The sequence below is a fragment of the Bidens hawaiensis genome, unplaced genomic scaffold, assembly GCF_021521415.1.
Source record: "Bidens hawaiensis isolate Kalapana, Puna unplaced genomic scaffold, B.hawaiensis_p1.1 tig00027843_1, whole genome shotgun sequence".
NCBI lineage: Eukaryota > Viridiplantae > Streptophyta > Magnoliopsida > Asterales > Asteraceae > Bidens > Bidens hawaiensis.
Window position 1 is genome coordinate 11,952 of NW_027494524.1, and position 23,395 is coordinate 35,346.

The 23,395-nt window shown below is 39.4% G+C and overlaps 1 non-coding gene across 1 annotated transcript; it reads right to left on the reverse strand.

The window, feature by feature from the left end:
* Positions 1-15,077: 15,077 nt before the first annotated feature.
* Positions 15,078-15,185, reverse strand: LOC143576027 (small nucleolar RNA R71). Its single transcript, XR_013142877.1, has one exon. It is a non-coding gene; the product is annotated as a small nucleolar RNA R71 (small nucleolar RNA).
* Positions 15,186-23,395: the final 8,210 nt, after the last annotated feature.

The window sequence follows — 23,395 nt, forward strand, 5'->3', positions numbered from 1 at the left end:
AGTCAATCTATCCACGATTACCCAAATAGTGTCATAACTACCCCTAGGAGTACGAGGCAGTTTAATCACATAATCCACCGTAAGATACTCCCACTTCCACTCACGTATTTCCAGGGGTTGATGTTTCCCGAAAGGCTTCTAGTACTCATCCTTAACCTGCAAACATGTAAAACATTTACTCACATATTGAGCCACCTCGTACTTCATTGCGGGCCGCCAGTAATTCTTCTTTACGTCTTGGTATATCTTAGTCGCGCCCAGATGAATACAGTAGCGCGACTTGTGTGCTTCATCTAGGATCTTACTCCTGAAACCCCCATACCTGGGTTACCCATAGACGACCATCTTTATACTTTACCCCGTCACCAACGTCCTCCAACAACTTTTCCACCTGTAAAGCCTCATTCTGCACGCTGGCTATTTGTTTCAAAATATAGGGTTTGAGAATAAGCTAGTAAGATTTCACACGAATGGGTTTCGGTCTCTCTTTCCGGCTCAACGTGTCGGTTACCACATTAGCCTTACCGGGATGGTACATAATCTCCAGATCGTAATCCTTAATTAATTCTAGCCACCGACGTTGCCGCATATTCAGTTCCTTTTGCTCTAAGAAATACTTTAGACTCTTATGACTGGTATAGATGACACAAGGGATACCATACAAATAATGCTCCACAACTTAAGCGAAACACAACCGCCACCAATTCTAGATCATGGGTAGGATAATTCACCTCATGAGGCTTTAACTGTCGCGAGGCATAAGCTATGACTCGACCCCGCTGCATAAGAACACACCCAAGCCTCTGGTAAGAAGCATTAGAATAGACAACCTGATCATCGGTGCCATTGGGCAACGCTAAAATCGGAGCATGCGTCAACCTATTCTTTAATTCGAGAAAAGCCTCCTCTTGCTCAGTACCCCAAACAAACTTAACGCTCTTCTTAGACAACTTGGTCAACGACGAAGCAATTTTCGAAAAGTCGGGAATGAAACAGCGGTAATACCCGCCAAGCCTAGAAAACTACGAATTTCAGACGGAGACTTTGGAGATTCTGAATTGTTCACGGCTTCCACTTTTGCAGGGTCTACCAAAATACCACTTGGGTTGATAACGTGACCCAATAATTGAACATCGCGTAACCAAAAAGAGCATTTAGAAAACTTCACGTACAACTTATTCTTTCGCAGTGCCTCCAAAACTTCTATGAGATTACAAGCATGATTGGTTTCACTCCTGGAATAAACAAGAATGCCGTCGATGTAAACAATAACAGAATGATCGAGCATCGGCCTACACACCCGGTTCATAAGATCCATGAACGCAGTCGGTGCGGAAGGCGGTCGTAGGAATATCCTCCTCACGAATTTTCAACTGATGATACCCGGACCTAAGGTCAATCTTCGAGAAACAACTAGCTCCTTGGAGCTGATCAAATAAGTCGTCGATTCTTGGTAAGAGGTACCGGTTTTTCACCGTGAGTTTATTCAATTCACAATAGTCGATGCACATCCGCATGCTACCATCCTTCTTCTTGACGAACAGGACCGGGGCACCCCAAGGCGAGATGCTCGGGCGAATGAAGCCCTTGTCGAACAAGCCTTCCAATTGAGTCATAAGTTCTTTCATTTCGTTTAGTGCTAGACGATAAGGAGAGCAACGGGTTTGGTACCCGGCATAAGGTCTTTCTGGAACTCGACCTCGCGATCCGACGGCACATTTGACAAATTATCAGGGAACATATCCGGGTAATCCCGAACAATAGGAACATCACCGACGGTAGCCACCTCGGATTTTACGTTTATGGCATACGCCAGATAAGCATCGCAACCTCGCTGCATAAGTTTTCCCGCCTTAAGCATGGATATGATATGTGGCGTCGCACCATTTCGATAACCGAAAATAGTGATGGGGTCCCATCCGGGGCCTTTAAACGCACCAGTTTCTGACCACAGAAAATTTGAGAATCTACACTCGCGAGCCAGTCCATCCCAAGCACCACATTGAAACAGCCAAGCGGCATCAAGAATAGCTGTATTGGAAATTTATGTCCAAACAACTCGATAAAACAACCCTAAATAGCCCTAGACACAGAAACGAACTTTCCTATGGCAACCTCGACCTCAAACACATTGTCTACACGCTCAGGTAATTTAGTTAACGCGGAACAAAAAGCTGTAGACAAGAAGCTCCTACTAGCACCCGAATCAAACAAGACCGAAGCCTGTAATTCATCAAGTAAAATGGTACCTGGGATAACATTACACTACTGCTTAGCTAAACAGTTACACATACATCACCGCGAGAATAAGGAATTACAAACAGGGGATAATAAAAGAAGAATAGTGGAAAAGTAACTGAAACAACGTCCGCATCATCCTTAGCTTCTCTCTTGGAGATGTTGAAAGCCCTCGCCCTGACCTTCAGTTTTTCTTCAATTTTCCCCCTCGAGGAAGTCGCCAGATCGGACCCCTAGGCCATACTAGTAGGACAATTTGAGGCTAAGTGCCCGACCCCCTAACATCAGAAACAAGTCAAACTTGGACACTCATAATGGGGGTGTCCGGCCTTCGCAGATCTAAAGCAGGGGCCAGTCCCAAGCCTACACTCCCCCTTATGTGGTTTCCCACACTTCTTGCATCTATCCACATTGGTATCCCACCTATAACCCGGAGTCTCAGTTTTCATTCTCTTTCCAGCCGAATTAAAGTTATTACCCTAGGGCCGTTTTCCATTAGCATTCGAGTTCCAAGTCTTCCTAGTCTCAGACGGCAATACCTTCTCTCATTGATCATACAATGTGCCCGCTAAGGTAACCAACGAATGGAACGATGTCACACCCCCTTAAGCGATTTGCGGAAGCGTAAAACGTAAATGTAACAGACACCTCTGGTATCAACCACATTGTCTATAAAGAACAATACAAACTAGTTTACAATATTTTACATCGATCTAACTTTGTTTACAACTAGGTGATACAAACTTAATCCAGTCCGTTAAACGACTTTACTTCTTACTAGCACACTTGCATCAATTCACCCAGAATTGATTGCACGTCAAACACATAGCACATTGACTTTCTAGCCCAAGTCTGGTATACCTGAAAAACATGTTAAAGCGGATCAACTACAAATACTTGGTGATTTTCACGAGTTTCAAGAAATCAGTTGTGCATAAAACAATCATAGTTGTAAATACGCAAGTATGTATGTATGTACATTCACAAGTACGTTTGTTTGTATGTTTATGATGTAATTATGCTAAGCTACAGTGAAGCCTTGACTGTTTGTGCTACGTGCATCCATTTCCCACGCTCAATCAACCACTGTGGCCCCCTTTCCACCAACAACATGCCCCGAGTAGGTCTAACACTACATAGTGTGTTTGTATAATTATTGTCATGTGCAAACGGGATAATGTCTCAGCAAACCGTGTTGGCTCCGCCTGGGTTTGTCAAACCAATAGTACTATTCACAAGCCACCTGTAACGCTCGTTAATTCCGGTTTCAAGAATTAAGGATTGTAGAGTATGTATAATTCTCGGGATTTATCCCACGTTCCTCAGAAGCCTTTACGTCATCCCGGTACGTCTCATCGCTTAACATTTCTCCCAAGTTGCATTATTATTATTTTCCGAGGGATAGAATGAAAAAGTTTTATGATATAACACAAAAAAAAAAACCTAAACCCTAGTCTTCCAGCAGTAGCGATCGGCAGGTTCCAGCCACCCCCTCACTTCCTTGCTTCCACTTTTTGATCGATTCCAAGCTCCTAGAAGTAGTTCAAAGTATGTACTACAATCCCCAACACTCTTTTTGTTCACCCCTAATCGTTTTGATGCTCAATTTTGCCGAAACTTTTAGTTGGACATATTTTCGGCCAAGGTGTAATTGACCCACTTCCCGTGGATAAAAATTAGTGTTTCTGGTGTAGAAAGATCCCCAGGTATGGCATTTACATCATATTAAAATTCCGTGGTCATTGGAGGTATTTAGGTCGGTCAATCGATTTTAGTTCGAAAACTAGGGTTTATCGGGTGTAAAATTGCAAATTGTTGAGTTTGATGCGTTAATTGATCGGGTGACCGACCGAATCAGTTTGTACAACCCTAAGAGGGTTTAAGGGCTGTGGAAAAATTATTTTTTTTGATGCTCAAGGCTGCTGTGGTTAGTGCTTCGTCAATCGAGTCGGCGGTGCGCGAATTTTCGTTTAAACGTTAAAGTAAGAGTTGTAAAAAGGAACCGTCAACCCTATCAACTCGGGTGACATAATCTTGATGAATGAAAAGATTTCAAATGGAATTTGGTCCATTCAGGGCTGATTCGTTTAACAAATGGTTTTAAAGTTTATTGCACGCGCATTCGACCCGATTTGATTGTCCTTGGGCCTTGGGCCAAGTTGTTGGGCCTTGGGCCAAGGGTTGGGCCTTGGGCCAAAGCGTTGGGCTTGAACGGGCCATTAGGCAAGACTGTTCTTACGGTCTAGTTTAGTAACGTGTTGTGTATAATTTACAGGACCTCGCTTGTGATTGTGCACTTAGGGATTTCCTAGCTCGTTGCAGGTGTTTGATTGATTATGATGTGTTGTAAAACACACGTATTTTCCGCACGTTTTATCTACGTATTATATCATATTTTATATGTTTTAACTCGTTTTAGATAGGTTTTACATATATTTATTAATCTTGTAGGTTTTGGGTGAAAGAAAGAAGAAAACCGGGACTTTTCGAGTAGTTTACGAGCCTTTTACGCATACGTTTTCAAGTAAAAACTCAAGGCCCGATCCGTTACATCATGGAAAAGCCCAAGCCTTATATTATAACATAAAATAAAAAAGAAAAAAAACCCTAACAGCTAGAGCAGCTTCTAATCGGACCAGGCAGGAAAAGGGAGGAAGAAGAAAAAGTTTTTTGGGAGCTAGGGTTTGATCGTGTAGCGGCTAGGGAAGGAAGAACAAGCAAGAACCAAGCCTCGGGATCGATTCTCATCAGTTGTAGCAGCCAAGAACAGCCCGGAATTCATCCATATTCTTTCTTTTCATAACATTGTTCATCATCTTTTTATACTTGTTCAATTGATTAATAGTTTTGCGATTGATTGAAAGATTGAAGTGTTTATGAGTAGGATTGATTGTTGAATGATTTTTGAGATGATTGGCATGATTTTTATGGTGTTTCTATTGAATGATAGCTGCTGTCCAAATAATATGCTCGGCTAATCTTGTTAGTTCTACCTAGGGATAATGTTAATTGTTAGGTTTTATGGATTGTTTGATTAATAGACCTTAATTGTTATTGTAAAGTTTGATTTAGACATGAAATAGGTTGTGTTTAAGGGCTGGAAATTTTGGTGATTCATTGCATAAACCCCGTGTGTTGATTGATTAGTTTTGTATTGATTGATCGGTGCATTGTTTGATTCTAGACTTAGTGTTTAGGGTTTGTTTGCGGTAGGAACAACCGTAGGTTTTTTTGCGGGATTAATTAGATTAAGTACAGTGGTTAAACACCTTCCTTGAGACCGAGAGGTGATAGGAAGTTAGGGTTGTCTCATTGCCTTTGCATGCTAGTATAAGGATTGCGCGAGAGCGAGTTCGTTTCTTGTCAGGTTTAGGTGTTTTGAGCGACTAGTTGATCTATTTTGGTTTAAGTTGAATTATTCCTCTATCCTTGGTTGTGTAGTATTCATTTCCATTAGGGTCGAGTGTTGGTGAGACCGAGAGGTGATCCTTCATTAGAACACGTTAGCAATTGTTTCCCGGTTTGGTCGTTTTAGGCGATTTTGAGTAGTTTAGACTTGTTGAGTGAGACCGAGAGGTAATCCAGTGAGCCCGAGCGATCCTTAGTCGTGTCATCTTTAGGGACCGGTGTCTTGAAGTCATTCAATCCATTAGCTTGTTAGGCCTACAATTTGATTCAGACCTAGGTAGACGTTTTTCTCCATCCTGAGTTAACACAGTTAGTTTTCCGTTAAGTTTTATATTTTAGGTAACTTTTGTCAGTCAGTCTAGTTAGTTCAGTTAAGTAATAAAAAATCAAAAATAATATTATTCAAAGGTAGGTCTTCTCTAGGGTTAGTAATCGTTAGCGTTTTACGTGTCCACGTGTTCGATACTCGGACTTCCTAGGTCTATACTACTTGCAATCGGTACACTTGCCGGTTGTGTGTTGTTTTAGGATTCTCGTTTTATATTTAAAGCTTAGTTGTGAGGGTCATTTTTATAGGGTTATTAGACACACATCAAGTTTTTGGCACCGTTGCCGGGGGCACGGTTTTAGGCGTTTTGAGAGAAATCCGAGTTAGGACTTATCTTTTGTGCTACTTGAATTATTTTTGTTTTATTTTGCTTATTTGTTAGAATAGTTTAGATAATCTTATTTCTAATTATAGTATTTATGCGACTGACTCGATCTCGTGGACCACCCGACACTGGAGCATTTCCCGAGCCAGAGAGAGAGTTTTGTGAGAGACATCGTCCCGTTTCACCCTCATCCACTTCTTCATCCGTTGACCACGACGATAGGGATAGGATCATGGGCGACATTCCACTACTGAGGAGGACAGTTGCGGACCGGGCCCGACCGGCCAATGCTAGCGCGAGATCCAGCATCGCACCACCCGCCATTGGAGTTGCGACGAACTGGCAGATCCCGTCGAACATTTTGAATACCATTGCTCATTCTGCTCAGTTTCACGGGTTGCTTCATGATAACCCGCACTCTCATCTCACTCGCATCGTGCGTATTTGCGACACTTTCCATCTTGCGAGCGTTTCCGAAGACGCCTTTAAGCTCCACGTCTTTCCTTTTTCACTCGCTGACCAAGCGAGTCTGTGGCTCGAGTCCCTCCCACAGGGCTCCATAGCCACTTGGGCTGCCATTGCAGACCCAATTTCTTGAAAAATACGATCCTCCGGCTAAGGCCGCTCGTTTGCGTAACCAGATACATTCTTTTCAGATAGAGGACACCGAGAGTTTTTACGAGACCTGGGAGCAATTCAAGAATCTATTAGCGTTGTGCCCTAACCACGGCTTGCAAGATTGGGCGGTCGTCGAGAAATTTTATAATGGAGTGACGTATGCAACGCAGAGTATGCTCGACACGGCGGCAGGAAGAAATCTATTGACAACCAAGGACCCCAATGAGTGTATCGCTTTATTCAATGGGCTAGCTATGAGTGGGTACCTGAGACCACCCGCCAGAGGAGGTAAGACCGTCGATTCCATCTCACGAGGCATGCATTCGGTGGATACCACCACCGCACTGACGGCACAGGTCGAGGCGTTGGCGAAGATGGTAAAGGATATGCAGACGAAGAGTAAGTTGTGTGAGATCTGCAGAGGTGGGCATGATACCGTTCAGTGCCCATTCAGTTCCCAAGAGGAGGCCATAGACTTCGTAGGAAATCCAAACCGAAATCCAAATTCTTTCAATTCTTATAATTCGGGATGGAGGGGAAATCAGAACTCCAACTGGAGGAGTGGCAACCAGCCCGGTTTTCAGCAACGCCAGAGTTTATTTCAGGATGCCGGTGAGGGAACGAGCAGTGGGGAGAAGAATCCCACTTTGGAGGAAATGATGACTCAACAGACGCAGATGTTGTCACAGCTTATGTCACGAGAGGATTCCTGACACAAGGAGACGCAGGAGAAGTTTCGAGAGCACGAGCAGTTCATGAGGAATCAGGCAGCGTCAATTCAGAATCTCGAGCGGCAGATGGGAGAGATAGCAAGTCGATTAAATGAGAGGCCGCAGGGTACGTTACCGAGTAATACCGAGCAACACCCAAGAGGATTCGTGAAGGCTGTGACGACAAGGAGCGGTGGAGGGGCACGAGATGAGCCCGGGATTCAGCAGAGATCTAAAAGAGGAGTTGTCGAGGAGCCTGCAGTCGATGGAGGGGAGCAGGTGGACGAGGAGATTCAGATGGAGTCTCCGCCGGCCCAGGTGCATTAGAGGAGCATCCCAGGGAGTTCAGCACAGGCCGAGAAACATCAGTCACCGAGCGAGCCATCGAGAGTTTACAAACCCCGATTGCCATACCCCGGGGGAGTCCGTAGAGATAGAGATGAGGAGCAGAACTCCAAATTCCTTGATCTTTTGAAGCAGCTTTACCTCAATATCCCATTCCTTGAGGCACTCACTCAGATGCCTAAACACGCAAAGTTCCTTAAGGATATTCTCTCGAACAAGGAGAAGTTAGCTGAAGCCGCTTCCACCCCTTTAGTGCTAATTGTTCTGCTATCTTACAGAGGAAGTTACCAGAGAAGAGAGCCGATCCAGGGAGTTTCACAATTCCCTGCACCTTAAGTGATGATACAGTGGTTCATGCGCTGGCTGATCTTGGTGCCAGTATTAATCTCATGCCGTATTCTGTGTATCGCAAGCTGGGTTTAGGCGAACCGAGGCCTACCAGGATGAGTATCCAGCTTGCTGATCGTTCCATGAAGTATCCGCGTGGGATTGTTGAGAACATGCTCATTCGCATTGGTAAGTTCATTTTCCAGGTGGACTTCGTTATTCTTGACATGAATGGGGATGATAATATTCCGCTCATTTTTGGCAGACCTTTTCTGGCCACCGCACATGCGTTGATCGATGTTCGCGGTGGCAAACTGATCCTTCGAGTCGGGGATGAGAACGTCACGTTTGACGTTCGACAGTCACCTAAGCATCCCAAATCGACTGATGACTCCATATGCTTCATTGATACGATTATGACTCATGTGGGGGAGTTTTCCATTGACCTCAGTGGAGGCCCCGCCTCAGCCACACATATCCTAGATAGGGAAAACCCGGAGGTTGAGCTGGTCGCCTTGACTGAACATGTCAAACCCCGTTAAGCGAATTGCGGAAGCGTAAAACGAAAATGCAACAGATACAACTGGTATCAAATACATTGTTCATAAAGAAACATTACTAACTAATTTACAATATATTATATCGTTCTAACATCTTTTACAAACTAGGTGATACAATCAAACTGGTTCTTCAATTACTTTACTTCTAACTCAAATGCCCATGACATCAATCACCAATCAGACACGTAACGCACAGGAAATTACTTCTCATATCTGATTACCTGAAAAGCATGTTAAAATAGGTCAACTACGAATAGTTGGTGAGTTTCATAAGTTTAACGAAATCAGTTCTGCGTACCACACAGTCATAGTTTGTATGTACGCGCGTATGTAAAAATATGTATTTACGTTTGTATAAATATGTACAGCCATATCCTTGTGCGTGCATATGCACACATGTAAGTTTATAATATAAATTCGAAATTTCGGTAAAATCGTGATTGTTTGTTCGTACTACCTGTTTCCAATTTCCGTGTTTAACCAACCACTGTGGAACCCCTTCCTCCCACAACGGTTCCACATAAACTCTAACATTATATAGTGTACACGCAAATAATTAGTATATTCTACACATAGTATTTCCTACGGCTAATCACATAGCATTTATGTAGAGACATATACACATATAGTATTTATCACGTATCAACAAATACTGTGGCTCCCCATCCGCCCACAATACGGATAATCACATTATTTTCTTAACATTCATGTCATAATCAAGTTAGTTCGTTTAATAAGTTGCAGCAGAACTTGGCTCACAGGCCATACTCAACTTTAGTTTATAAGTTGCAGCAGAACTTGGCTCATAGGCCATACTCAACTTTAGTTTAGTAAGTTGCAGCAGAACTTGGCTCATAGACCATACTCAACTTTAGTTTATAAGTTGCAGCAGAACTTGGCTCATATGCCATACTCAACTTTAGTTTATAAGTTGCAGCAGAACTTGGCTCATAGGCCATACTTAACTTTAGTTTAGTAAGTTGCAGCAGAACTTGGCTCATAGGCCATACTCAACTTTAGTTTATAAGTTGCAGCAGAACTTGGCTCATAGGCCATACTCAACTTTAGTTTAGTAAGTTGCAGCAGAACTTGGCTCATAGGCCATACTTAACTTTAGTTTAGTAAGTTGCAGCAGAACTTGGCTCATAGGCCATACTCAACTTTAGTTTAGTACTATTGTGGCCCCCCCTTCCGCCCACAATAGCCCCATGGTCATTACAGACCACGTTATTTCCTCAACCTGTTGTGTTTAGCATTACATAGCGTATTTGTATAAACAGGTTGTCACGTATGATTTCATTATGTTTTGGCATTCGTAGTGTTTCCATTTAATATATCAATCACGATAATAATCACCTTTCCTCAGCACGTAGTTTATCATTATGTTTGTAGAAATTTTTCATATATGAAGGTTCAGGTTAAACACCTTCCTTGAGACCGAGAGGTGATTGGAAGTTAGGGTTGTCTCATTGCCTTTGCATGCTAGAATAAGGATTGCGCGAGAGCGAGTTCGTTTCTTGTCAGGTTTAGGTGTTTTGAGCGACTAGTTGATCTATTTTGGTTTAAGTTGAATTGTTCCTCTATCCTTGGTTGTGTAGTATTCATTGCCATTAGGGTCGAGTGTTGGTGAGACCGAGAGGTGATCATTCATTAGAACACGTTAGCAATTGTTTCTAACATCTTTTACAAACTAAGTGATACAATCAAACCGGTTCTTCAATTACTTTACTTCTAACTCAAATTCCCATGACATCAATCACCAATCAGACACGTAACGCACAGGAAATTACTTCTCATATCTGATTACCTGAAAAGCATGTTAAAACAGGTCAACTACGAATAGTTGGTGAGTTTCATAAGTTTAACGAAATCAGTTCTGCGTACCACACAGTCATAGTTTGTATGTACGCGCTTATGTAAAAATATGTATTTACGTTTGTATAAATATGTACAGCCATATCCTTGTGCGTGCATATGCACACATATAAGTTTATAATATAAATTCGAAATTTCGGTAAAATCATGATTGTTTGTTCGTACTACCTGTTTCCAATTTCCGTATTTAACCAACCACTGTGGACCACCTTCCTCCCACAATGGTTCCACATAAACTCAAACTTTATATAGTGTACACGCAAATAATTAGTATATATTCTACACATAGTATTTCCTACGGCTAATCACATAGCACGTATGTACACACATATACACATATAGTATTTATCACGTATCACCAAATACTGTGGCTCCCCATCCACCCACAATACGCATAATCACATTATTTTCTTAACATTCATGTCATAATCAAGTTAGTTCGTTTAATAAGTTGCAGCGGAACTTGGCTCACAGGCCATACTCAACTTTAGTTTAGTAAGTTGCAGCAAAACTTGGCTCATAGGCCATACTCAACTTTAGTTTATAAGTTGCAGCAGAACTTGACTCATTTCCCATACTCAACTTTAGTTTAGAAAGTTGCAGCAGAACTTGGCTCATAGGCCATACTCAACTTTAGTTTATAAGTTGCAGCAGAACTTGGCTTATAGGCCATACTCAACTTTAGTTTAGTAAGTTGCAGCAGAACTTGGCTCATAGGCCATACTCAACTTTAGTTTAGTACTATTGTGGCCCCCCCTTCCGCCCACAATAGCCCCATTGTCATTACAGACCACGTTATTTCCTCAACCTGTTGTGTTTAGCATTATATAGCGTATTTGTATAAACAGGTTGTCACGTATGATTTCATTATGTTTTGGCATTCGTAGTGTTTCCATTTAATATATCAATCACGATAATAATCACCTTTCCTCAGCACGTAGTTTATCATTATGTTTGTAGGAATTTTTCATATATGAAGGTTCAGGTATTTTTCGTTCTGAACCGTTTTCAGATAGATAATGCATACACACACACACACACACACACATATATATAATATCATTCCAATGTACTCAATAATAAAGGAAACACACGAGAAATCATTTAAACAGTTTAAAGGGTGAAATCAGTTAGGTGTGTATGCTAGCCTAAAACGTGAAAAGAGTCAAAAGACCGTCATGAACTCACCTGACACGAGGCACCAAGTCACCGTGAGTTAGAGAACCCCTAAGTATTCCCACAATTCACACGCCTGTCTGATTATACACGGTAATTACTAATGATACCGAAAGGACTCGTTTATCATACGAGGCGTTCTGATATGATTCGAGTTACTTAAAGCCTTGACCTCACAAAGTTCAATTATAACAGCCCCCGGGGCCTTATACTTACCAAAATCCCCCTTAAGTAACCCCGAGAATAAGGAATCCCCAAATTGCCCCCGGAAGTGCTAGGTGAGACTAATATGCGCGTTTAAGAGTTGTTTAGGCACTTAACATCCAACTCAGCCCGTGTCGACCCAGTTTGATAAATTCACAGCCCACTAGCCCACACGATACTACACGAGTTCGATGGGTCGGTAACTCGGAAGCACAACACACCAACTATTCAATAAACGCGAATTCGCGTTGTACCAACCCGTTTGAGTAACCGACAACCAATTCAGCCCCAATACTTTAAAAAATCAGTTTCTTATAGCCAACAAATTATACCGAGGCTACAACATTCGAATTGGTTATTAATTCCCTCAAACAACGCGCTAGACACAACAATTAGCAAACTAGACATTATCAACAATTGACCAACCTAACGAATGCCAAAATTGATGATACTAAAGTATGATATACAAGACATACCTAGGAAGATGACGGAGCAAAAACCATAACCAAAACAGCCCCGAAAGTGCTTGAATGGACAGCCACCTGGTAAGCCTATGACGAGTGACTCGTAGGGAAGCCGTTAAGCGAGTTAAAAGATATAAATCTATTGGCTTAACCAACATAATTTCATGGAAATAGTTGACTATGGTTACTCATATGTTTTCATGTAGGAGGAGGTAGATGATGAAATTACGAGAACGTGGGCGAAAATGGCGAAGAAAACGGAGTTGAAACGAGAAAGATATGAAGAAAACAAGAAAATGAGCAAAAGCTCCACCGTAGCCCACGGTCAACCCAGCTCAAGAATGACAGTTTTCACCGTACCATGGTCATTCTTTGCACCGTGGATGGACTGTGGCCCACAGGCTGGACCGTGGACCACAGTCCGACTCGTAACTTCCGAGTTTGGGCCACTTTTTAGGCCGTTTTTTTGTTGTCTTTTGAGATACCTTTTCAATTGGGACGACCCTAGGGTGATTTCTGGAGTCCAAGACATTTTTTTTGGTGATTACAATCATTAGTTTGGGTGTTTGATTCTATGAACAAGACAATTGAAGCAATGATGATCAACCAACCCATGTGTGGCTAATTTCTTTGGTATTTCTCTTGGATGTAAGGGTATTTACAATGCACTTTATTTTAATTGTTCTTGAACTTGGATTGATTATTTAATTGTTTATTTTAGTATAATCATGTTGTTTATGTGACTGTTTGTAAATTGTCCATATCGTTTAAACCTAATGTCAATCTATGCGTTCTTGGTGTCGTTAACAATTGAGATTTAGTGGAACGAATTAGGGTTAATCATATTGATTGATTACCAAGTAACAACCTCCCGTTCTAGGAACCCGAGTACTTAGTTCTTGATTAATCACAAACAATTACATTTACACAAAATCAAGATATTGTAATTTATCCATTGAACAATAACCCGAACTCCAAGAGGAGTACTTGTTTAATAAATCGTTTACAACTTTCGTTTAGTTTATTTTAGTTCACAAAATCAAATCAAAACTAACTTGGAAATTACTTTGTATCATTTACATTTATATTAGTTTAATTGCTAAGCTACTTTAGTAACACATATTCCACAAACTCTCTGTGTTCAACACCCACTTACTGCTATCTATTTAGCTGTAATTGGTTTATTTTTGAGTGAGTCTTCGACCTCACGTCAAATTTTGGCGCCGTTGCCGGGGAGTAGTGCGCAACGTGTGTTATTTTTGTAGTTTTTGCTTAAATTGTTATTGTCAGTTTTACACGGGGTGTGTTAGTGTGCAGGTACTTACAGGTATATTCATACAAGACGCTCTCGGTCTTCATCACCGTTAGCGTTTGATCCTGAAATCGAGAGAACCTTTCGTCAGAACCGGATTCTAAAAACAGGAAAACAAGGTTATTGGGTCGCCAAGCACAAAACGTCGAACAACTGACACCACAATCATGGCTTCGGAACAAACTGTACCGCCGATGCCACCACCCATTAATTCACCGAACCCACCATCTACTGTACCCATTACCACCACCAATTCCACAAGTGAACCTACTTCAACTGCGTTTAGCTTTCAGCCACTAGTTAACGTCTCACCCTTGACAAATTTCATGCCTATGCAAGGACAATCATCAAACTCACCACAACAATCCTCTTTCCAATCTCAACAAAATCCACCTTATCAACAACCATACACATTTAACCAAGACCCACCCATAACTCATATTCCATCAGGTCCGAGGTCGAGCCCGCAATTGTTTGGTGGGCCACGGGATGGTGATGGCAATGAAGGGTATGAAGAGTTTGAAGAAGGATATGCAAGTGGAGTTGATGGGAATCAATTGAGGGTGAAAGGGCAGTTTGGGTATGGATCCGAACTTCAACTACAACAACAAGTGCAACAATGAGGTGGCCCGGATGTCAATCAAGAAAAACAACCACAACCATTGTAACAAGTTCCACAAAAACCGCATTATCAACAACCTCAATTTCAACAACCAAATCCCCAACCTCAATTTCAACAAAATGTTCAACAACGGCCCGTTTACCGACAAATGGGCCAACCGAGAGTACCATTGGGGGTACCAAGAAGACATGCAAGGGAGATGGTTATGGGAATTGAAGTTCATTTTCGACCGGTTATCACCAATAACCCGTCTCCGGTGGTTATTCCTCAAAATCAAAATGGAAGAACGTTTGAGGTTAGAACTAATGCACTCCAAAGTTTACCAAAGTACAAGGCTCTTGCAACGGAAGAACCCTATTTTCACTTGGAGGCATATGATTCTATTTGTAACACGATCGGGGGTCAAGGTTTTTCACCGGATGAAGTTAAGTTGGTTTTTATTCCAGTTCTCGTTAGAAGATAAGGCAAAGAGATGGTTCTACATTTTGCCTTTCGCATCAATTTACGCTTGGGCCGAGATGCAACAAAGATTTTTGGAAGAGTTTTACATGGCCCAAAAGACTAATGACGCAAGACGAAGTTTGACAAGCTTCCAACAACAATCGGGTGAAATGTTTCATGAAGCATTTGAGCGATTCAATATGATGATCTAGAATTGTCCTCATAATGGTATAGCTCTTTAGAAATTACTAAATGCTTATCATGAGGGGTTGAAAGCGGAAGATGAGAGGGATCTTATGTCAATCACAAATGGTACATTTGGTACCAACTATAAACAAGATGATTGGGAATTTTTGGAGTAAATGTCGGTCACTTCAAAGAGAAAAGCTCAAACTGCAAGAAGAGCAAGGCCGACAATTGGAAGAACACAAGTGCATGTGGTTAATAATGAGACACCTCAAGCTTCCAATCAAGTGTATGATGAATTGTAATTGGTTGGGACATGCAAGTGATGCGTGTACCGGTGTAGAGGGGCAAGTTGAAGAAGTAAATGCAATTCAAGGTCAACGGGGAGGTGGTCGAAATTATAATATGAACTCAAACACTTACCACCCCGGGTCAAGAAATCATCCAAATTTTTGTTATGGAAATCTGGCTACTCAAAGCAATCCGAATTTCCAAGGGAATCAAGGAAATTATGTTCCTCACCAACAATATAACAATCAGGGTAATTTTCAAGGCGGAACAATCAAGGCTTTCAAAGTCAATTTCAACAAACAGGAAGTGGTCAAAGTAGGTCTTTGGGTCAAAGTTCTTCAAGTGGGAATGAAGTCATGCATATGCTTAGGATGATACAACAAGACTTGCAAAGGAGAAATCAACTTGATGAAGTGTGCATGCAAAAGGATGAGGTCCATGACAAAGCCATTCAATCGTTGACCACTCAAATGGGTCAACTTGCAAACGATCTTGAGAATTTGAAGAAAAACAGCTCAAGATTAAAGAAGGGGAACAACGTGCATATCATTGCGGTAAGTCTTTTACCTAATTTTGGAATTTTTAGCGTTCAAGTTGATCCAACACAACATTTTGTTGAGGGGGTGGTGGAAGATATTAGTGACGAGATTGAAAATGTTGGTAATTACGAAACAATTTTCCAAAATAACTCTGAATTACAACCAAATGAAAAATCTTTTTGTGAAAATTGTTCATGTGATAACTGTTTAAACGACAAATTAACCAAAATAAGGGATGAGAGGGTTGATAATAATATTATCCCGAGTAAACTTCAAGACCCAGGAGTGCCCCTTTAATCAATCAAAATTGGTGGATTTAAAACTGATCGGGCACTGCTAGATCTTGGAGCTTGTGTTAGTATCATGCCCGGTAGTTATATGATCAGTATGAGTTTGGTCCGCTACAAAAAGTAAACACCACCGTTCTTTTAGCGGATCAAACCCATACACTTCCCCGAGGAATGATATATAATGTGGTGGTACATGTGGAGGATTTCTGTTACCCAGTTGACTTTTTAGTACTTGATTATGCTAAAAATGTAACTAATACGCAACCCACAGTCATATTGGGTAGACCCTTCCTCGCCACTTCACTTGCAGTAATTGATTGTGCTAAGGGGACACTGGGAATTAAATGTGGGTATCGTGATAAACGGTTATTATTATTTGAAAATACTACTGACCTTCTTGTTGACAAGGAAAGCCTGAAGGCAAATTTTGTTAACAAGTGTGTATCCTTGAGCAAGGATCACACGAAAATGGAGTGTTTTGTGATTGACAGGCAGTTGAGAAGAAGGAATTTGAGCATCAACAGAGTGAGAAGGTGGCAGAAAAAGGTGGCCGATCAAGGAAGACGAAAGTGAGACGTCCACCTAACCTAAATGATCCATGGTGGAGGATGAGGATGTTCGGGCCCGACCCTGGTTGCTTAAAAAAGAGCGTGCTTATAACGAGAAGGCTACATGGGAGTGGGCCAATCACCCACCTTGAATGTCATAAAAGTTTCAAAAATGTGGTAATTGTACATTTTGTATATTTTTATTTTTATTTTTATTTTGCTTTATAATTTCTAGTTTGTTTGTTATTAATGGTATTTTAAGTTACCATCTTAGTAAAAATCAAGTGTGGGGAAGTTCTGATAGATTTCTCTTCAACACTATGATGGGGACAACACATTTTTTTTTTCATGAAAAGAAGTGGTGTATCTTTATTTTTATTTTCTCAAAACCATACATTGGGGGCAACGTATCCCAAGTGTGGGGATGGGGAAATTTTTTGTTTTAAAATAAAAAAAATTATAAAAATTAACAAAAAAAAAGATTTTTGAAAGAAAACCGGAAAGCGGTAAGATGGCGGGGTAAAGTTTTGGTCCCTTGTCATGGTCATAATTCCCTTAAAGTCAAGTTTGCTTAGTTTTTTTTTTTTAAAAAAAGAAGTTGAGATGTACTTTAGTCAAAGTTAGCATGATTTCGGTATAATAACCTGCATAACATATCCATATTCACTCGGATGTTGGAAAGTGAGGAGTGGTGATGGATTGGTTATTCTCCGTTAGAACTTGTGCGATCAATGCATTTCGAGACCTTAGCTTGGCATAAGTGCAAAAGTGATAGAGGCAATTAGGTTAAAGCCTCGTCTGGATGAGCGCGAGTGTGGGTTTTGGGGGTTGGGCGTCATACATTATACATATGAGCGTGGACAATGAGAGGGGCGGGGGGTTGGTTCCCTTAGAAAACTTTATTAGAACCATTCTTTTTATTCGATCAACCCCGATGTTATTTTGCGAGACGATCCGGCTTAGTAGGTATTTATTTGTATTTGTAATTGTTATAGTACTAATCAATAGGAAGTATTAAGTATTATGTTTACTCGAAAAAAAATGAAAAAAAAAAGAAAAGAAAAAAAAAGAAGAGAAAAAAGAAAGAAAAAGTTGAGAGTCAATGTTCGAAGTAGGGTGTAGTGAGTGTTGAGATGCAAGTTAGTAATGTTTATAGTTGTTTATTTTATTGTTTACTTAGTTTTGATGTAATAAGCTGGCTCGGATCGATTGAGCTACTTTCAATATTCCCTTTCCATACCCTTACACCTTGCCCCATTATAACCCGTTTTAAGTCCTCTTGATTTGCATTTGTGTCAAAGCATTTATATAGGTGGAGATTTGACGGTAGTACAAGGGTATGCGAGGAGAATTGGTTATGATTGAATACATGTGAATGATCACCAAGAAGAGAGTTAATGTGTGGAGGTGTGTTATGTGTGGGTAAAAACCGAAATCATGTTAGGCTTGATTAGAATTCTATGGTTTAAATTTAATATCAAGTATACTAGTGCAAACCTATAGTAACAAGGGAATAGGGTATGACTTGGGACCTTGACTAAACCGGGATTGTTGGTATGTTTGGTGGTTGTAGTTTGAAAACAATTGTTGTTTGAAGTGTTGCTTGGGGGCAAGTAACGGTTAAGTGTTGGAATGTGACGAGTGACTCGTAAGGAAGCCGTTAAGCAAGTTAAAAGATATAAATGCATTGGCTTAACCAACATAATTTCATGGAATTAGTTGACTATGGTTACTCATATGTTTGCAGGTAGGAGGAGGTAGAGGATGAAATTATGAGAACGTGGGCGAAAATGGCGAAGGAAACGGAGTTGAAATGAGAAAGATATGAAGAAAACTAGAAAATGACCAAAAGATCCACCGTGGCCCACCGTGACCAAAAGATAAACTGTGGATGGACCGTGGCCCATGGTCCGACTCGTAACTTCCGAGTTTGGGCAACTTTTTAGTCCGTTTATTTTTGTTGTCTTTTGAGATACCTTTTCAATTGGGATGACCCTAGGGCGATTTCTGGAGTCCAAGACATTGTTTTTAGTGATTACAATCATTAGTTTGTATGTTTGATTCTTATGAACTAGACAATTGAAGCAATGATGATCAACCAACCCATGTGTGGCTAATTTCTTTGGTATTTCTCTTGGATGTAAGGGTATTTACAATGCACTTTATGTTAGTTGTTCATAAACTTGGATTGATTATCTAATTGTTTATTTTAGTATAATCATGATGTTTATGTGTTTGTTTGTAAATTGTCCATATCGTTTAAACCTAATGTCAATCTATGCGTTCTTCGTGTCGTTGACAATTGAGATTTAGTGGAACGAATTAGGTTTTAAACATATTGATTGATTACCAAGTAACAACCTCGCATTCTAGGAACCCGAGTACTTAGTTCTTGATTAATCACAAACAATTACTTTAACAAGAGTGTTGCGTAATAACCCGAACTCCAAGAGGAATACTTGTTTAATAAATCATTCACAACTTTCGTTTAGTTTATTTTAGTTCACAAAATCAAATGAAAACCAACTTGGAAACTTTGTGTCATTTACATTTATATTAGTTTAATTGCTAAGCTACTTTAGTAACACATATTCCACAAACTCTCTGTGTTCGACACCCATTTACTGCTATCTATTTAGTTGTAATTGGTTTATTTTTGAGTGAGTCTTCGACCTCACGTCAGCCTAAAACAAGCGGTTTACGATCAATACGCGAGATATAAAGATTGTTTAAGGTGTAAAAGACTAGTGTGGGTGTAGGACCAACCTTGAATTGAAGTTTTACGCTTGGAATTGGCTGCAAAAAAAGAAAACGAAGCCCCTTGGCTGTTGCTCTAGTCCGATCGGCCAAGGAGGGGGGCTAGGGTTTTCGTTACACTCTAGTCCCTCATTTATGAAAGACGAGACAACTTGAGTGAAAAGTTAATAGATTTTACTTACAGGAATGACGTGAAGGCTCCCCGGGGAATGTCGGATAAATCCCGAAAGATGTACATACTCTACATAACTTCCATCCTTTAAACGAAAGTAGCGGGCGTTACACTTTGTTTTCTTAAAGGCCGCGGACATATTTGTGTATACTAGGTTTGCATGGGTTGAGGTCTTAGTCTCCCATGTATTTTGCACGTCCTCTCTCATGATGTAACCTAGTATCTCACCGTATAATAAAAGAGAATTGGTTGTGACACGTGTCACCATGTTAAAAACCATGTACACTTGTCAACATAAGATGAGGCATACTTCTATGTCCATCAATTACCCTATCCACGTTTCCTTTTTCGTTTAGCCCATTTTGCAGTCTTCCTTAGGAAGCTTTGTTTCTTTATCATCACAAATTCAAATTCAAATACAAATACAAACCAAATAACATCTCTCTCTTCTCTCTAATAGATCTAGTAGATCCATAAAATGGGATGAACAAAAGGAAACTATCGGTGCCAACAACCGAAAAAATCAATGGGTTAAACCCTCTCCGGCGGTATGACCTTGAAACCTATATCTCGTCGGCTGCCATCGTTGCTCGCCGCCAATTTCAGACGGTTGACACCCGTAACCACTGCCATACAGGTTCTATTCCTTGCTCAGGTCTTCTGTTTCTTTTTAGACAACTAAGGTTTGCTTTATGGTTGCTATTTTAAATACATGTTTTTCTCGTATCCGTATTCACAGAAAAATGTGGTGAATTATGTGTTAAATAGATGTTCTCTCATATCTTTTTTTATTTTATTATTATTATTTTTTGTAAAGTTCAGTTTTTATGGTTTTTGATTTAGGATTTATATGGTTTTGAATGTAAAGTAGGAATTTATGGTTTCTAATGTGGGGTTTATTTGGTCTTATTGTAAGGTGAGATTATTATGGTTCTTGATTTGGGGTTTGCTTGTGATTTGATTAGGGAAAACACTACATTTGTGATGCCTGCAACGAATCATATGTTGAACAAGATGAAAAATAAAACCACCAAGAAAGTGACCCCACTTTGTCTTGTGTTTTCACTAAAAAGAGAAGTTGCTCAACAGGTGCGTTTTTTTATTTCAGTTTTGGTATTTTGAATTCGAAAAAAAAGATAATTGAATAATATGATTATTTTGTGTATGATTTTAGTAATGTATGCTCAATAATGCAGATTTATGATGCTCTATATGATGATTGAAAACTAAGTGGTGTTTAGTCCTTTTTGTGTTTATTGAGGAACTAATAGAATTAGAAACTATATTATCGTATATGTATAGATGATTCTGTAGTTAACAATATGCTCATTACCTTAAATATTTTGTACCTACTTATACCAATGAGATGGAATGGAAGAGAGGGGGGATTGCAATCTCTTATAGGAACTTCAAAAGGACCCCAAATACCATGATGTCATGCAGACAATCTAAGGTACTGTGAGTGTTTGTGATTTTTTTTTATACAATTTCATGTCCATTTTTGTGTCTAAAAAACAATGAGATTTCTTGATTTTTTTAATTGCAGGTGTTATATTGATCAAGCATGTGTTTGTGGGAATTTGTGTGCAGAAAATGAGGAAGGACTGCAAGTTCTACATTATTAAAATGGGCAGCAAAACAAACCTCATTTTGACTACTTTCTTAACGACAAGAATGGTGGTCAGTGAATGGCTAAGGTTCTCATGTACCTGTAAGTTTCACTTTTTATTCTTTTTAATTGTTTTGGAATGGCTAACATGTATCTAAAAGTTTGTGTGTCCATGAGTTGGTCTAGGTCGTTTTTTCACTCAAACCGAACCAAAATCGAAATTTCAGTTTTTGAGTTTTAAAATATGTTATTTTTTTTGGTTTTTCAGTTTTTGGTTTGAGTTTGATGTTTTGGTATAATCGTCTAGGCTTGAAATTTTTGGCCGAAAATAGGTTTGGCTCTAAATAATGAACCTGAGACTAACTGCGTTTGTTAATTAATTAAAATTTGATTATGATACATTTGGGATAAAAATTTTGAGTTACACTGTTGTTTAAATTCTTATAAATTAATTATATTCAAATTGAATATTAAATTAAATCCGGTTCGGCTTTTTCGGTTTTAAATGTATGCAAAACTAAAACCAAACCTAAATATTGGCTTTTACTGAAATATAAAACCAAACCAACGGTTTTTGTTTGGGCTTGGTTTTTCAGTATAAATGTTGAAGAAGGGGGTGAGACGATTTGGGTTCAAAAGTTAACTTTAGGTGTTGGCCGACCAAACATATTTTTGGGATCTTTTAGCTTTGGTTTTGGTTGACTAAAATATTTTTGGGATATTTTTATAAATATTGATACGCTAAACACGATTACTTTTACAAAATATGTTTTTGGGATATTTTTATAAATATTGATACACTAAACACGATTACGAAAAGTATGTTGTAATACTGATAATAATCTAAATATTTTTACAAATAGACAGGTCTTTCAGGTTGGATAACCAATCGAAAATCATAACTTTTAGTGTTGTTTGGAAAAGGCCGCTTGACCAAAATACCTTTTTTGGTTCATTTTATATTTTTAAACTTTTTTTGAATATTAACAAGTTAAATATAAACAAAAAAAAACTGTATTATTATAATTGTAGTTATCTAAATATTTTAATAAATAATCAGGTCAAATTGGGTAACGGGTTTCCAACCTGGTTTAGATTGAAACCTAACTTTTAGTGTTGGTTGACGAGAAAACAATTTTTGTCATAGTGATAAACAAATATTAATATTTGTTCTTGCTTTATAGGTGGTTGCTCTGTTATTAACGGAAACGAATGATCGTTTGCAAAGTGGATTCATATCGAGGAGTAAGGTTAAAATTTGTTTCAAAAGGTATTCTTGTTTATTTGAGTAGAATTTTGAGCAATTAACTTATGTGTGGGTTGATTTTGGGTAGGTTGTGTTTTAGCTCCAGCAAGCTTGATCAAAATAATAAGCTAAAAAGAAAATACACATAGCTTTGTAAATATTTTTTTTAGGAACAAACTGTGCTGTAACTCGGTTAACCAATTTGAACGCGCTTGATTTGATATGTTTTAACAGGTTTAGGATGCTATAACAAATGTGTTCAAGCATGGCTTTTAGTCTTTTCTAAGCCCAAGATAAATATCCTTCATTTATATAAAGTAAACCACACTCGATTAGATAATGGATAGGGTAAAATTGGTATTTTGTAATCTTCCCTATTGCATATTTTTGTTGAAAATATTTTAAAGATAGACACATTGAGGTGCAAATGTAATAAACAAGTTTGTTTATCATTCTTTTATTTGTGTGCTGGTTGCGCAATTCTTAAGAAAAGATTCGAATATACATAGTCTTATAAACATTGTAGTCAAATATGTTAATAACTTTGTATGGTGTATTTTGTGTACTTGATATCAATTTTAATAAGATATAAATACGTTTTGACTTTCAAAAAGATTACGTAACTTAAATACATAGCCCTATTCACATTCTGAATATATTGAGAAACATCGGTTGCCCTTTTTCTTTTCATTACACAATAAAACAGTCACTAAAACGGGTGCCCTTTTTCTTTTCATTAGACAATAAAACAGTCAATAAAATGGGTCTCTCATGTGATTTATACATTCAAGGTAAAAGATTTTC